This window comes from Mus pahari, chromosome X, assembly GCF_900095145.1.
Source record: "Mus pahari chromosome X, PAHARI_EIJ_v1.1, whole genome shotgun sequence".
In the NCBI taxonomy this organism is placed as follows: Eukaryota; Metazoa; Chordata; class Mammalia; order Rodentia; family Muridae; genus Mus; species Mus pahari.
Genome location: NC_034613.1, coordinates 76077875 through 76092227, shown reverse-complemented (window position 1 = coordinate 76092227; position 14353 = coordinate 76077875). Strand labels below are relative to the sequence as shown.

General features: G+C 35.9%; 1 pseudogene; it reads right to left on the bottom strand.

The window, feature by feature from the left end:
- Positions 1–2362: 2362 nt before the first annotated feature.
- On the bottom strand, positions 2363–2814 carry LOC110314382 (annotated as a pseudogene).
- Between the last annotated feature and the right edge of the window lie 11539 nt (positions 2815–14353).

Below are 14353 nucleotides of genomic sequence, written 5' to 3'. Positions count from 1 at the left end.
TGATCAAGGGTTTCTCTTGCTATTGATGCCCAACAAGGCCATCCTTTGCTACATATGCTGCTGGAGCCATGGGTCCATTCATGCGTAATCTTTGGATGGTGGTTTAATCCCTGAGAATTCTGGGGTGACTGGCTGGTTCATATTCTTGTTCTTCCTATGGGGTAGTAAATACATTCAGCTCCTTCAGTCTTTTCTCTAACTCATCCACTGGGGACCCTATGCTCAGTCCAATGGTTGGTTGTAAGCATCAGCATCTGTATTGGTCAGGCTCTTGCAAAGCCTCTCATGAGACTGCTATATCAGGCCCCTGTCTGCAAGTACTTCTTGGTATCCTCAATACTGTCTGGGTTTGGTGTCTTTATTTGGGATGGATTCTCATGTGGGGCAGTCTCTGGATAGCCTTGCCTTCGGGTTTTGCTCCAAACTTTTTCCTCATACTTCCTATAGACAGGAGCCATTAAGGGTTAAAAATTTGAAGATGAGTTTGTGGCATTATCCCCCAACTGGGGTACTTGTCTAACCTCTGGATATGTCCTTTACAGGTTCTCCCTCCACATTGTTGAACATTTCAGCTTATCTCATCCCAGGTGGGTTCTGGCAGCCTCTTGTTTTACTGGCATCTGGGACTTGCTGGTGGCTACACATAGTTCTCCAACTGCCATTGCTACAAACCTCTATTCAAATTCCTGACCTTCTGTATATCACCTCCTTCTCCTTCCATACCTGACCCTACCCCCTCTTCTCCATCCTTCTCTTCTCTTTCTTGCAAATCCCTCCTACCCTCAAACTTCCCTGAGTATATTGTTCCTCCTTCTAAGAAGGACAGAAGCATCCATATTATGGTCTTTCATATTCTTGAGCTTCATATGGTCTGTGAATTGTATCTTGGGTATTCTGAGCTTTTGGGCTAATATCAACTTATCAGTGAGTGCATACCATGTGTGTTCTTTTCTTTCTGGGTTACCTCACTCAGAATGATCTTTTCTAGTACACTCCATTTACCTAAAAATTTTATGAAGTCATTGTTTTTAATAGCTATGTAGTACTCCTTTATGTAAATGAACCATATTTTCTGTATGAATACCTCTGCTTTAGGACATCTGGGTTATTTCCAGCTACTGGGCATTATAAATAAGGCTGCTATGAGCATAATAGAGCATGTGTCTTTGTTATGTGTTGGAGCATTTTTTTGTTATATGCCTAGGAGTGGTATAGCTGAGTCCTCATGTAGCACTATTTCCAATTTTCTGAGGAACCACCAGACTGATTTCCAGAGTGGTCGTAGCAGCTTGCCATCTCACCAACAATGGAGCAAAGTTCCTCTTTCTCCACATCCTTGCTAGTACCTACTGTCACCTGAGTTTTTGATCTTAGCCATTCTGACTGTTATGAGGTGGAATCTCAGACTTATTTTGCTTTGCATTTCCCTGATATTTAGGATGTTGAACATTTCTTAGGTGCTTCTTGGCCTTTTTATATTCCTCAGTTGAGAATTCTTTGTTTAACTCTGTACCCCATTTTATAGGGCTATTTGGTTCTCTTGAGTATAACTTCCTGAGTTCTTTGTGTATATTGGATATTATCCTTTATCAGAAGTAAGATTGGTAAAGATCTTTTCCCAATCTGTTAGTTTCCATTTTGTCCTATTGACAGTTTAATTTGACTTATAGAAGCCTTGCAATTTTATAAAGTTCCATTTGTCAATTGTTGATCTTAGAGCATAAGTCATTGATGTTCTTTTCAGGAAAATTTCCCCTGTGCCCATGAGTTTGAGGACCTTCCCAACTTTCTCTTCTATTAGTTTCAGTGTAACTGGTTTTATGTGGATGACCTTGATCCACTTGGACATGAGCTTTGTACAAGGAGATAAAAATGGTGCAATTTGCAGTATTCTACATCCTGAACATCAGTTGAACCAGCAGCATTTGTTGAAAATGCTATCTTTAATCCACTGGATGGTTTTAGTTCCTTTGTCTTTTTTAAGTAGAATTTCATGTACTGATTTTTACCACATTTCTTTTTGCATTGGTGGTGAAGAAGTGATAAATGGAAGTATGACATAAAGAAGGCAAGGATAAGGTTCAGTCTTGAACAATCAAACCCCAGAGGGCCTTAACTTCAAGCAGGTAAAGTGTTTCACAGGTACTGGTCACCCAGTTGTATCTAGTCAAGAATAAATCAAATTCTGTAGCTTTGCCACCTCATCAGATGGTAACAGAAAACTCTAGGCCAGAATTTGAGCCTAGTATTCACTGGGTGCCTATGTAACATATGCTACAGTCTATGAAGATTCTAAACATCTTCCTTCATTTTGTTCAGTTGGAGACCCAGGTTTTACCTTTAAGAGTTCTTCAAACAGGCTTCATCTATACTCCTCTTGTGTGCTACTGAGCCAACAGTTTAACAGTTTCTTGCTGTAGTACAATTTCTAGGCATGAACTTGGACTGCCAGTTCAAACACTGGGTATATAACAGAGACAACAGAAAAACCAAACATGAAGAGGCTGGCCTTGCCATGATGGTAGAGTTGCTGTGTGGCAGGACACATCTCTGTGTTGCCATCAGTGAGGGTATGGATAGAAAAGAACACAATGCTGATCTGATCATGGAGACCATCAGGAAGCTAATGTTATTTTGAAGGAAGGAGAGAAATCCCAAAAGAGAGGGCACAATAATCAACAAATATTGATATTTCCAGAGGTAGGGCTTAGCGACCTGATAATGTCACAAATACCTTGAGTGTCCCTTGCTCCTCTTGGCAACTGATAACAAATGCATGTAGATGAGATTCTTGATTTCATACTTTAGTGTCATATTCTACACCTCATCTGTTAGTCATGGTAACATATTCCAGGTTAAGAAAGTTTTTGTCTGCTTGCGGGCCTGTACAAGATGCCATATTGCATAACCAGGTCCCAAGCTGCTAACTCTGAACTTCTGGCTCACCCAGCATCCAAGCCCTCAGCAAACCCCTTATTTTGGTCTTACATTACAAATAGTTACTAAGTCAAATGACTGGTTTTCTACCCTGATAAAATATGATGCTTTCTATATTTTATATTTATATTATATTCTACCTCTATTTTCATAACATATGTTTGACAAATAAGTATTTTTTTACTCTATATTATAGAGAAAGAAAACCAACACCAGTGCTTCTATTTAATAGAAAGCTGAATGATGATTCTATTTTCTTTACCCATAGGCCATGTGTGAGTTATTTCATATTTCTGACTTATTTTTAAGTTATAAAATTCTATCTCAAACGGAAAGAAGAATTTACTTTTGCTTATGAGATTCTTTAACATTCTCAGTCTGAGATCATCACTGAGACTTATCCTAAATTTCAGAGATAGAACATTATTCGAGTTTAGGATACTAGATTTGGAAAATTTTATAAAATAGTCTATATGATACATCCAGAAATTATACTTTAGTACCTTTTCTTATGATCTGGAACTTGAATGTCCCCAGGGTACTCAAGGTAAAGAGTTGGACATCTGTTATTAGGAAGTAGTGGAAGGAAGTTGGTCAGTACAAGTGTCCTAGAAAGATGTAATAGGTTCAAATTCTCTTCCTGTTTTTTGTTTGTTTGTTTGCTTGTTTGGTTGGTTGGTTTTTTATTTCATGAAATTTCTGTAGCCTGAACTCCCATGCCATGTCATGCTGCACCACTACAAGTTCTTAACAGCCTGGTCTATGTGCTGAAATCTCTGAAACTGTGGATGAAAATAATGTTTCTCCTTTCATGAATTATTCCTGGTAGTTGAGCATAATAAAGCAAAGCTTACTACCATACCTCAGCAGTTATCATTAGTTGAGTTGAAAGAGTCCTTCAACTGCTTTTCAGAATACATTTTTGACTGATTTTATAAATTATTTACAAACAGGAAGAAAAATTTTAAATAAACAAAAACAACAAAAACAAACAAACAAAAAACCTGGCATGCCTATTCTTCCTTGTCAACTTGACTACATATATGTAGAATAAACTGAAATCTAAAAATGGAGGACATACCAATAACCTGTTGTTGCTTAATTTGAAGTAGGAAGATCTACTTCTAATCTGGATCTTTGAGGTAAGAAGACACCTTTAGTCCAGATATTTTAAGCTGAGATAGGATCTGCCCTTAATTCAGATCTTAAGGCAGGAAGACATATCTTTAATCTGAGACAGAGGTACTGATAGAAGACTATATAAGGGCAAGGAAAAAGGAATGGCTTTCTTTTTCTTTGCCTTCTTTCTCTTACCTTGCTAGCAAGTCCATTCATACACTGTCATTAGAGCCTAATTCTTCAGGACTCCAGTGTATACGAAAGACAAGCTGTGGCATCCACACTTATAAACAAAGCAACTATTGAATTCTTGGACTTTCTGTTCATAGAAAGCCATTGTTGGATTAGTTGGACCACAACCTGTAAATAATTATAATAAGTATCCTTTCTATAAATACAGAGTTTCTTTCTTCTCATTCTTTTTCTCTAAAGAACTCTAATAAAAAACCCAGGTTTAACACACAAAAAAATTGATTTTGTAAATTACTAGAAACATTTCTTAAAGTATCATCACACATTGCTAAACACTAAGTTCTATTTTTCAAGTAAAATCCTCAAAATATTTTTTCAAGAATTAGTCCGTTTGCTCATACAAATATACAGCAGCAATGATACTTAGACAATATTAATCAATATCATTTGTTTTTAAATACATTTGTTATGCATGAGGAGTCATGATTATGAATTTATGTAAACTGCCTTTGGCTAATAAACAAGGAGAATTAATATATAAATGTAGTGTCAACTGGATCAATGATAACTAATTTGTATAGATTTAAATTATATCTATCTACCTCAGGCAATCATTGATTCATTTAATAACTATGTTGGAACATACTTTTGAGCAATTACAACTCAATTGCTATCAAATAGCCTAGATTGTAAAACAAATTTTAAAAATTACATGCTTGAGCATTTAGATAAATTAAAATCCTGTTTATTTTTGATTGCTTATTATATAGGTCACTGAACATCTTTTGAGTTTAATTTCAGTAAATTTGTCTGTTGTTTCTGCTTCCTTCAAATGTCTGCATTTTAAGAATGAGATTTCAAATAGAACATGCCCCCAGGGTAAAAACATATGGACTTAATTTAGTTCTTCTCAATAATAACATGACTGGTCCACACACTTATTCTTCATTTAGAAATTACTGAGATTAAGTTGAAGAATCTATTTGGTCAGGAAAATTTCAGGTTAATGTTTCCCAACCCATCTGGGAAAAAAAAATCATGGCAACATGCTCTTTGCCATTTATAAAGGAAAATATGACAGATAAGCTGTGCTTTCTATGGCAAACAAGTTGGTTTCAGGGAGGAAATTAGATGTCAGGAAACAATGGGTTTAAAATTTTTTCTTTAAAATATTCTCCTACCCCCTTAGATTTTATTAATTTTATATGGCCAATATTTTGATGTCTTAAATTGCAAGAATGATAAAAAAGATATGCTCCTTTTTCTTATAAATATATGAAGGTAATGAGGCCAGCTATCTGAGACATGACTCATGTCAGTTCCTTACCTGCCTTGCCTAAGATAATTTGCTAACAGTTTATATCTGAAAGGTTTACATAATGAAAATATAATATCAAAAGCAGTTGTATTGAGACTTTCAAACATAGAAGTGGCAGTTCTCTTTTGCTGAATATTCAAAACAAAAAAAAATCTTCTCAAAATATCAAATATATAGCATAATATTCAGGAAAACATAAAGACAATAAGTAAAAAGCCAAAAGAGGAAACCATGACTTTAATACAATTTCTGTTCTGGAAGAAATATCTGACAACTATGGCTGCCACTGTCTAAGATTAACAAGGAAATAACAAAGGTCACATTTATAGCCTGGGTGAAAAAATGCAAAATAATGTAAATTGTTGAGGTAATCTGTTAATCCACTCACTAAGAACTGAGTTGTCCAAATCCTATTCCTTAGAACAAAGAGAATCTACATTTCCCCATGGCAGACATTACAGAGCTAGGATAAACACTGAGGAGATTAACATAGTGAACATTTTCCTTTCAGGAAAGAAATTCTGTTAATCAAGAGATACAAAGAATGTTATCTAACAAAATTTTATGTAAAGGAGTTTTAGAGATGACTCAGCAGTTCAAGAGCATTCATTGATTACTCTTCCAGCAGACCAGGTTTCTAGTCTGAGCACCCATGTAGTAGCTCACAGCTATCTATAACTCCAGTCCTAGGGTATTTGATGCCCTCTTCTGAAGTCCATGTACACCAATAATACACATGGTATGCAGATTTGTGTGGGGGACAAAATATCTCCAACTAAAATAAAGTAAAACTTAACATATAAATCTAGTATGTGTCTGACATTTAAGGAAATCAGATGGCTTATATTCTGCCTTAACAACATGGTAAAGTGGGAAAGTGTGAATAAAGTCATAAATCAGATAATCTTCTTAGATACATCAGAAAAATGTACCAAGGCACACAACACATAGGAGTAAACCAAATCCTTCAAAGTGTGACAGAAATTATAAATCACAATGATGTGGAATTGACTAGAAGTGTGCAAGTCTAAATAAATATTCACACTCAGCCAAGCATAGTGGCACTTGAAGTTAACCTCAGTATTTAGGAAGAAGAGGTGGGCATATCTTTGCAATTTTGAGGACAGCTAGGCCTACATCATTATCTACATCATTGCTAGGACAGCCAAGAATGCATAGTGATACCTTGTCTTACTAAAATAAACAAAATATTCTATATAATATTGCATAACTTATTCACATCAACAAGAGAGGAAAAATCAAATGATCATAACTATAGATGGAGAAAAAGAAACAAACACCCAGTGATAACAATAAAATTTAGCATCAGAGAAATATTGGGAGTATTGTAAATATAACAAAGATCATGCAGTGAAAAATGCCTACAGTTAATATAATATTCAGTAGGTTAAAAGAAAATGACAAAAGACACCCACATTTAACTCTGCTTTTCTTGAGTTTGTATTGGATAAAATCACATCACCTGAAATCACAGATGTGACAGAGAAAACTGATAAAATGAATGGAATAACAATGGCATTAGAGGAGGTGACTAAAATCTGGGATAGGGTCTTAGCTATAGGACTTATATTACTTTCATGTGCAAATACGCACACACACACACACACACACACACACCAAAAAAACAGAGAGGAATCAATAAATACTGTTCATTCATAACTCTCAATATCAGTGGTCTAAATTCTCCAATAAAAAAGACAAGAAAAACTAACAGAATAAATACAAAAATAGAATCGATTCATCATTCTGTTGCATCTAAAAAGGACATTTTAACATCAAGGATACGCATTAATTCAGGATAATGAGTTAGAAAAAGGTATTCCTCATAAATAAGCCAGTGTAACTAATTCAATATCTGACAAAATAGATATCAAATCAAAAATAATAAAAAAGAGGTAGGGAAGAACACTGAGTACATATCAAAGGCAAATTCACCAAGATGATATTTCAATTCTTTTTTTTTTTTTCTTTTTTTATTAGATATTTTCTTTAGTTACATTTCAAATGTTATCCCCTTTCCTGATTTCCCCTCTGGAAAACCCCTATCCCCACCCCCATCCTCCTGCTCACCAACCTACCCACTCCTGCTCCCTGGCCCTGCCATTCCCCTACACTGGGGCATAGAGCCTTCATGGGACCAAGGGCCTCTCTGCCCATTATTGCCCAACAAGGTCATCCTCTGCTACAAATGCAAATGGAGCCCTGAGTCCCACCATGCGTACTCTTTGGTTGGTGGTCTACTCTCTGGGAGTTCTGGAGGTACTGGTTATTTCATCTTGTTGCTCCTCCTACGTGGTTGCAAACCCCTTCAGTTTCTTGGATCATTTCTCTAGCTCCTCTATTGGGGACTCTTGCTCAGTTCAATGGTTGGCTGTGAGTATCCACTCACCAAACACAAGGGCACACAGTTCATAAAAGAATTAGGAATATACTTTAAATCACACAACAAGAGTGAATGAATCTCAATACCTCACTCTTACCAATAGGCAGGCTATCTAGACAAAAATTAAACAGAAACATAGTCAGATAACTTATTTCATAAACAAGATAAATCTAGTAAATATTTATACAACATGCCCCTCAAACAGAAGAGAATATAACTTTATCTCATCACTTCATGGCACTTTCTCCAAAATTTATCACATATTCAGATGTGAAACTAGTTTCAACAGATACAAAACAAACAAATGGAAAATTAAAATAACACCGGGCATCCTACAAGAACACCCTAGTGGTTGTGATTAAAGAGGACAAAAACAGTAGAAACAATTGAAAGCTGACAAACTCATAGAAATTGAAAAACTCTCTACTGAATGAAGAGTAGATCAAGACAGAAATAAATAAAGCAATGAAAAATTTTTCCTGAATTTAAAGAAAAAATGTACACTGGATATTTAAACTTACAGGACACAATGAATGCAATTGTAAGATAAAACTTTATAGCATAAAGTGACTAAATAAACAATTGGAGAGATTTCATACTAGTAAGTTTGAAGCATACCTGAAAGATCCAGATTCAGAACAAAGGAAGGCACTACACCCAACACGTGTAGTCAGCAAGAAAGAGTCAGATTTGGGATTGAAATCAATAAGATACGAAGAAAAGTCAAGTCAAATAAATATAAAGAATTAATACAGCAGAAGTGGTTATTTGAAGAAAAAAATCAATACTGACAATCATTTAGCCAAATTAACTAAAAGGTATAGAGTATAGATACAAATCAACAAAATAACAAATGAATACAAAAACCAAGTCAATTCAGAAAAATATGAAGACATACTTTAAATACCTGTATGCCACCAGATTGGAAACTATACAAGAAATGGATAATATTGATATATACCATCTTCCAAAGTTAAGATCAGAAGGGTAACTTATATCCTCTATTGTAAAAGAATGGCAATTAAAATTCTATAAAAAAATAAAACCCCAGAGCCAAGTTGTTTTATCACAGAATTATACCAGACTTTCAAAAATGTTAAACCCAATACACTTCAAATACTCTGTAAAACAGAAATAGAGGGAATACTGCCAAACTCATTTAATCAGGCCATAGTCACCCTGATATCACCCATATATAGATCCAACAAAGAAAGAGTCTTAAGGACCTATTCTCCTTATGAACATAGCTACAAAAAAATCTCAATAAAATGCTTGCAATCCAAACCTAAGAAACATTGAAAAGATCATTTGGCATGATCAAATAGGCTTCATCTCAAAGATGTAGGGGTGGTACAAGATATGTAAATGTAAATTGAGAAGTGTAATCCACCACAAAAAAACCTGAAGGCAAAAACATGATCATCTCATTAGATGCATAAAAGACTTTTAACAAAAATCTAACACTCATTCATAATAAAAGTCCTGGAAAGAATAGGGATACAAGGCACTTACCTAAACATAATAAAGGTGATTTACAGACAGATTGTATTCAACACAAATATTAAATGGAGAGAAAATCAAAAGTACTTTTATTAAAACCAGGATCAAGGCAAGGGTGTTTACTTTCTGTGTATATCCAATATATTATTTGAAGTCTTAGGAAGAACGATTAGACAACTGAAGGAGATCACGCATGTACAAATTTGAATGAAAGGAGTCAGAGTATTTTTATTTGCAGATGATATGATAATATTTATAAATGGCCCTAAAATTCTAACAGGGAAATTCTTCAGCTGACAAACATATTTTGCAAAGTAACTAGATACAAATTATTCACAGAGACAGTAGCTTTCCTATGTACAAATGAAAATAGACTGAAAAAGAAACAATACATTTTACAATAGCCACAAATAATATAATATATTTTAGAGTAATTCTAATTAAGCATGTGAAAGACATGTAGAAAAAAAATCAAATCATTGAGGAAACGAAATGGAGATAGCAAAAGATGAGAAGATCTTCGTTTCTCATGGATTGGTAGGATTAATATAGTAAAAAGAATATCACATCCTACCAAAAGCAATTTACAGATTGAATTCAATTCTTATCAAAATTCTAACACATTTCTTCACAGATATTAATGGCATTTTAAAAGTATATATAGTAAAAACAAAATAGTTTAGTGTCTTATTTCAGGTAAGGAGACAACAGGACCACTGCAACTTTTATAAAAGAAAATATTTCATTGGGGATGGATTGCAGTTTCAGAACTTTAGTCCATTATCTTCATCGCCAGAAGCATAGTGCTATGTAGGCACACCCAGTGCTGGAGGAGCCAAGAGTTCTACAGCATGATTGGATGGCAGCCAGGAGGAGACAGTTTCTGCAGACAGCACAATAGAGGCTCTGTTTTACATTGGATGGAGCTTGAGCACTAGGAGACCTCAAAGCCCTCCTACAGAATGATACATTTCCTCCTACAAGAGCACAGTTACTCCAACAAAGCCATACCTCCTAATAATGCCCCTTCCCATGAACCACACTTATTGAAACCACACCAGGTTAGATAACCAATCCTGAATTAAAAAATAAATAAATAAAAAAAATTGATGGAGTTAACACACACACACACACACACACACACACACACACACACACCTCAAATTGTACTTCAGGTCTATAGCAATGAACTGAGCATGGTATTGGCACAAAACAGGCACACCAATTAATGGAATAAAGATAAAAACTCTGAAAAGCTGCACATACCTATGAGTATTTAACTGATTTTTAACTTCAAACGCAAGTAATAAACAAGGAAAATAAAACAGCAATTGCAACAAATGGTGCTGGTCAAATTCCATGTCTATGTTTAAAAGTACACAAATAGATCCACAGTCATAACTCTGTAGAAAACTCAATGTAAATAAGTAAAAGTTCTCAAATAAAACTAGATATATTAAGCTTGATAGAAGAGAAACTTCAAAATAGCCTTGAACTCATTGGTGTATGAAAAGACTTTCTGAATTGAATAGAATACTTTTAGCAGAGGCACTAAGAACAAAAGTTAATAAATGAGAACTGATGAAACCAAAAAGTGTTTACAATGCAAAGGACATCATCATTAAGGCAAACCAACACACAACAGAAAAAGAAACATTTTTACAAAGTAAACATTTGATAGAGGCTTACAATCCAAAATATAAAAAGAACTAGAAAAAAAATCTAGATATCAAGGAAGTAAATAACCTAATTTTTTTCTTTATTTGACATTTTTATTAGATATGTTTTTCTTTTACAGTTCAAATGCTTTCCCCAAAGCCTCCAATTCCCTTCCCCTGCCCTGTTCCCTAACCCACCCACTCCTGCTTCCTGGCCTTGGCATTCCCCTGTACTGGGACATGATCTTCGCAATACCAAGGGCCTCTCCTCCCATTGATGGCCTACTAGGCCATCTTCTGCTACATATGCAAGTAGAGGCACAAGCTCGGGTGGGGGAGCAGGTCATGGTTAGTTCATATTGTGATTGCTCCTACAGGGTTGCAGACCCCTTTAGCTCCTTGGGTATTTTCTCTAGCTACTTCATTAGGGGCCCTGTGTTCCATCCAACAGATGACTATGAGCATCCACTTCTGTGTTTGCCAGGCATTGGCATAGACACTCAAGAGAGCAATGTCAGGGTCCTGTCAGCTAAATATTTCTGGCATATGCAATAGTGTCTGGGTTTGGTGGTTGTATATGAGATGGATCCTCGGGTGTGGCAGTCTCTGGATAGTCCTTCCTTCTGTCTAAGCTCTGAACTTTGTCTCTGTAACTCCTTCCATGGGTATTTTGTTCCTCATTCTAAGAAGGAGCAATGTATCCACACTTTGGTCTTCCTTCTTCTTGAGTTTCATGTGTTTTGCAAATTCTATCTTGGGTATTGTAAGTTTCTGGGCTAATATCTGCTTATCTGTGAATGCATACCATGTGTTCTTTTGTGATTGGGTTACCTCACTCAGGATGATATCCTCCAGATGCATCCATTTGCCTAAGAATTTTATGAATTCATTATTTTTAATTGCTGAGTAGTACTCCATTGTGTAAATGTACCACCTTTTCTGTATCTCTTCCTCAGTTGAGGGACATCTGAGTTCCTTCCAGATTCAGGCTATTATAAATAAGGGTGCTGTGAACATAGTGGAACATGTGTCCTTCTTACAAGTTGGAACATATTCTGGGTATATGCACAGGAGAGGAATTGCTGGATCTTCTGGTTGTACTATGTGTAATTTTCTGAGGAAAGGCCAGACTGATTTCCACAGTGGTTGTACCAGCTGGCAATCCCACCAACAATGGAGGAGTGTCCCTCTTTCTCTTTATCCTCGCCAGCATCTGCTGTCACCTGAATTTTTGATCTTAGCTATCCCGACTGGTGTGAGGTGAAATCTCAGGGTTGCTTTTATTTGCAATTTCCGGATGATTAAGGATGTTGAACATTTTTTTCAGGTGCTTCTCAGCCATTCTGTATTCTGAAGTGAGAAGTCCTTGTTTATCTCTGTACCCCAAGTTTTAATAGGGTTACTTGATTATGTGGAGTCCATCTTTTTGAGTTCTTTATATATTGGATATTAGTCACCTATCTGTTTTAAGATTGGTAAGTATCCTTTCCCAATCTGTTGGTGGCTCATTGGTGTCTTTTGTCTTACAGAATCTTTGCAATTTTATGAGGTCCCATTTGTCAATTCTCAATCTTACAGAACAAGCCATTGCTGTTCTGTTCAGAAAATTTTCCCCTGTGCCCATGTCTTTGAGGCTCTTCCACAGTTTCTCCTCTATAAATTTTAGTGTCTCTGGTTTTATGTGGAGTTCCTTGATCCACTTAGACTTGAGCTTTGTACAGGGAATAAGAAGTTTGCTTTCTTCTACATGATAACCACAAGTTGTGGCAGCACCTTTTGTTGAAAATGCTGTCTTTTTTTCCACTGGATGGTTTTATATCCCTTGTCAAAGATCAAGTAACCATAGGTGTGTGGGTTCATTTCTGGGTCTTCGTTCTATTCCATTGCTCTACCTGACTTTCCCTGTACTAGTACCATGCAGTTTTTATCACAATTGCTCTTTATTACAGCTTGAGGTCAGGCATGATGATTCCACCAGAGGTTCTTTTATCACTGAGAAGAGTTTTTGCTATCCTACATTTTTTGTTATTCCAGGTGAATTGGAAAATTGCTCTTTCTAATTCTTTGAAGAATTGAGTTGGAATCTTGTAAGGAATTGAATTGAATGTGTAGATTGCTTTTGGCAAGATAGCCGTTTTTACTATAGTAATCCTGCCAATCAATGAGCATGGGAGATCTTTCCAACTTCAGAAATCTTCTTTGACTTCTTTCTTCAGAGACTTGAATTTCTTATCAGACAGATATTTCACTTCCATAGGTAAAGTCACACCATGGTATTTTATATTATTTGTGACTATTGTAAAGGGTGTTGTTTCCCTAATGTGTTTCTCAACCTGTTTATCCTTTGTGTAGAGAAAAGCCACTGATTTGTTTGAATTAATTTTATATCCAGCTACTTCACAGAAGCTGTTTATCAGGTTTAGGAGTTCTCTGGTGGAATTTTTAGGATCACTTATATCATATCATACCATCTGCATCATATCTACCATATCATCTGCAAATAGTGATATTTTGACTTCGTTGTTTCCAGTTTGTATCCCCTTGACCTCCATTTGTTGTCTAATTGTTCTGGCTAGGTCTTCCAGCACTATATTGAGTAGGTAGGGAGAAAGTAGGCAGCCTTGCCTAGTCTCTGATTTTAGTGGGATTGATTCCAGCTTCTCTGCCTTTAGTTTGATGTTGGCTACTGGTTTGGTGTATAATGCTTTTATTATGTTTAGGTATGGGCCTTGAATTCCTGATCTTTCCAAGACTGTTACCATGAATGGGTGTTAGATTTTGTCAAATGCTTTCTCAGCATCTAATGAGATGATCATGTGGTTTTTGTCTTTGAGTTTGTTTCTATAGGGGATTACATTGATGGATTTCCATATATTAAACCATCCCTAAATCCCTGGAATGAATCCTACTTGATCATGATGGATGACTATTTTGATGTGTTATTGAAATCAGTTAGTGAGAATTTTATTGAGTATTTTTGCATCGATATTCATAAGGGAAAATGGTCTGAAGTTCTCTTTCTTTGTTGGGTCTTTATGTGGTTTAGGTATAAGAGTAATTGTGGCTTCATAGAATGAATTGGCTAGAGTACCTTAGTTGTGGGGAGCCGCCCTCACATTCGCCATTACAAGATGGCGCTGATGTCCTGTGCTCTAACAAACAAACAAGGCAGCTGCGCATGTGCTGGGTAGATTTCCATTCCCTTGTGCCCTGCCTTTCCTGTGG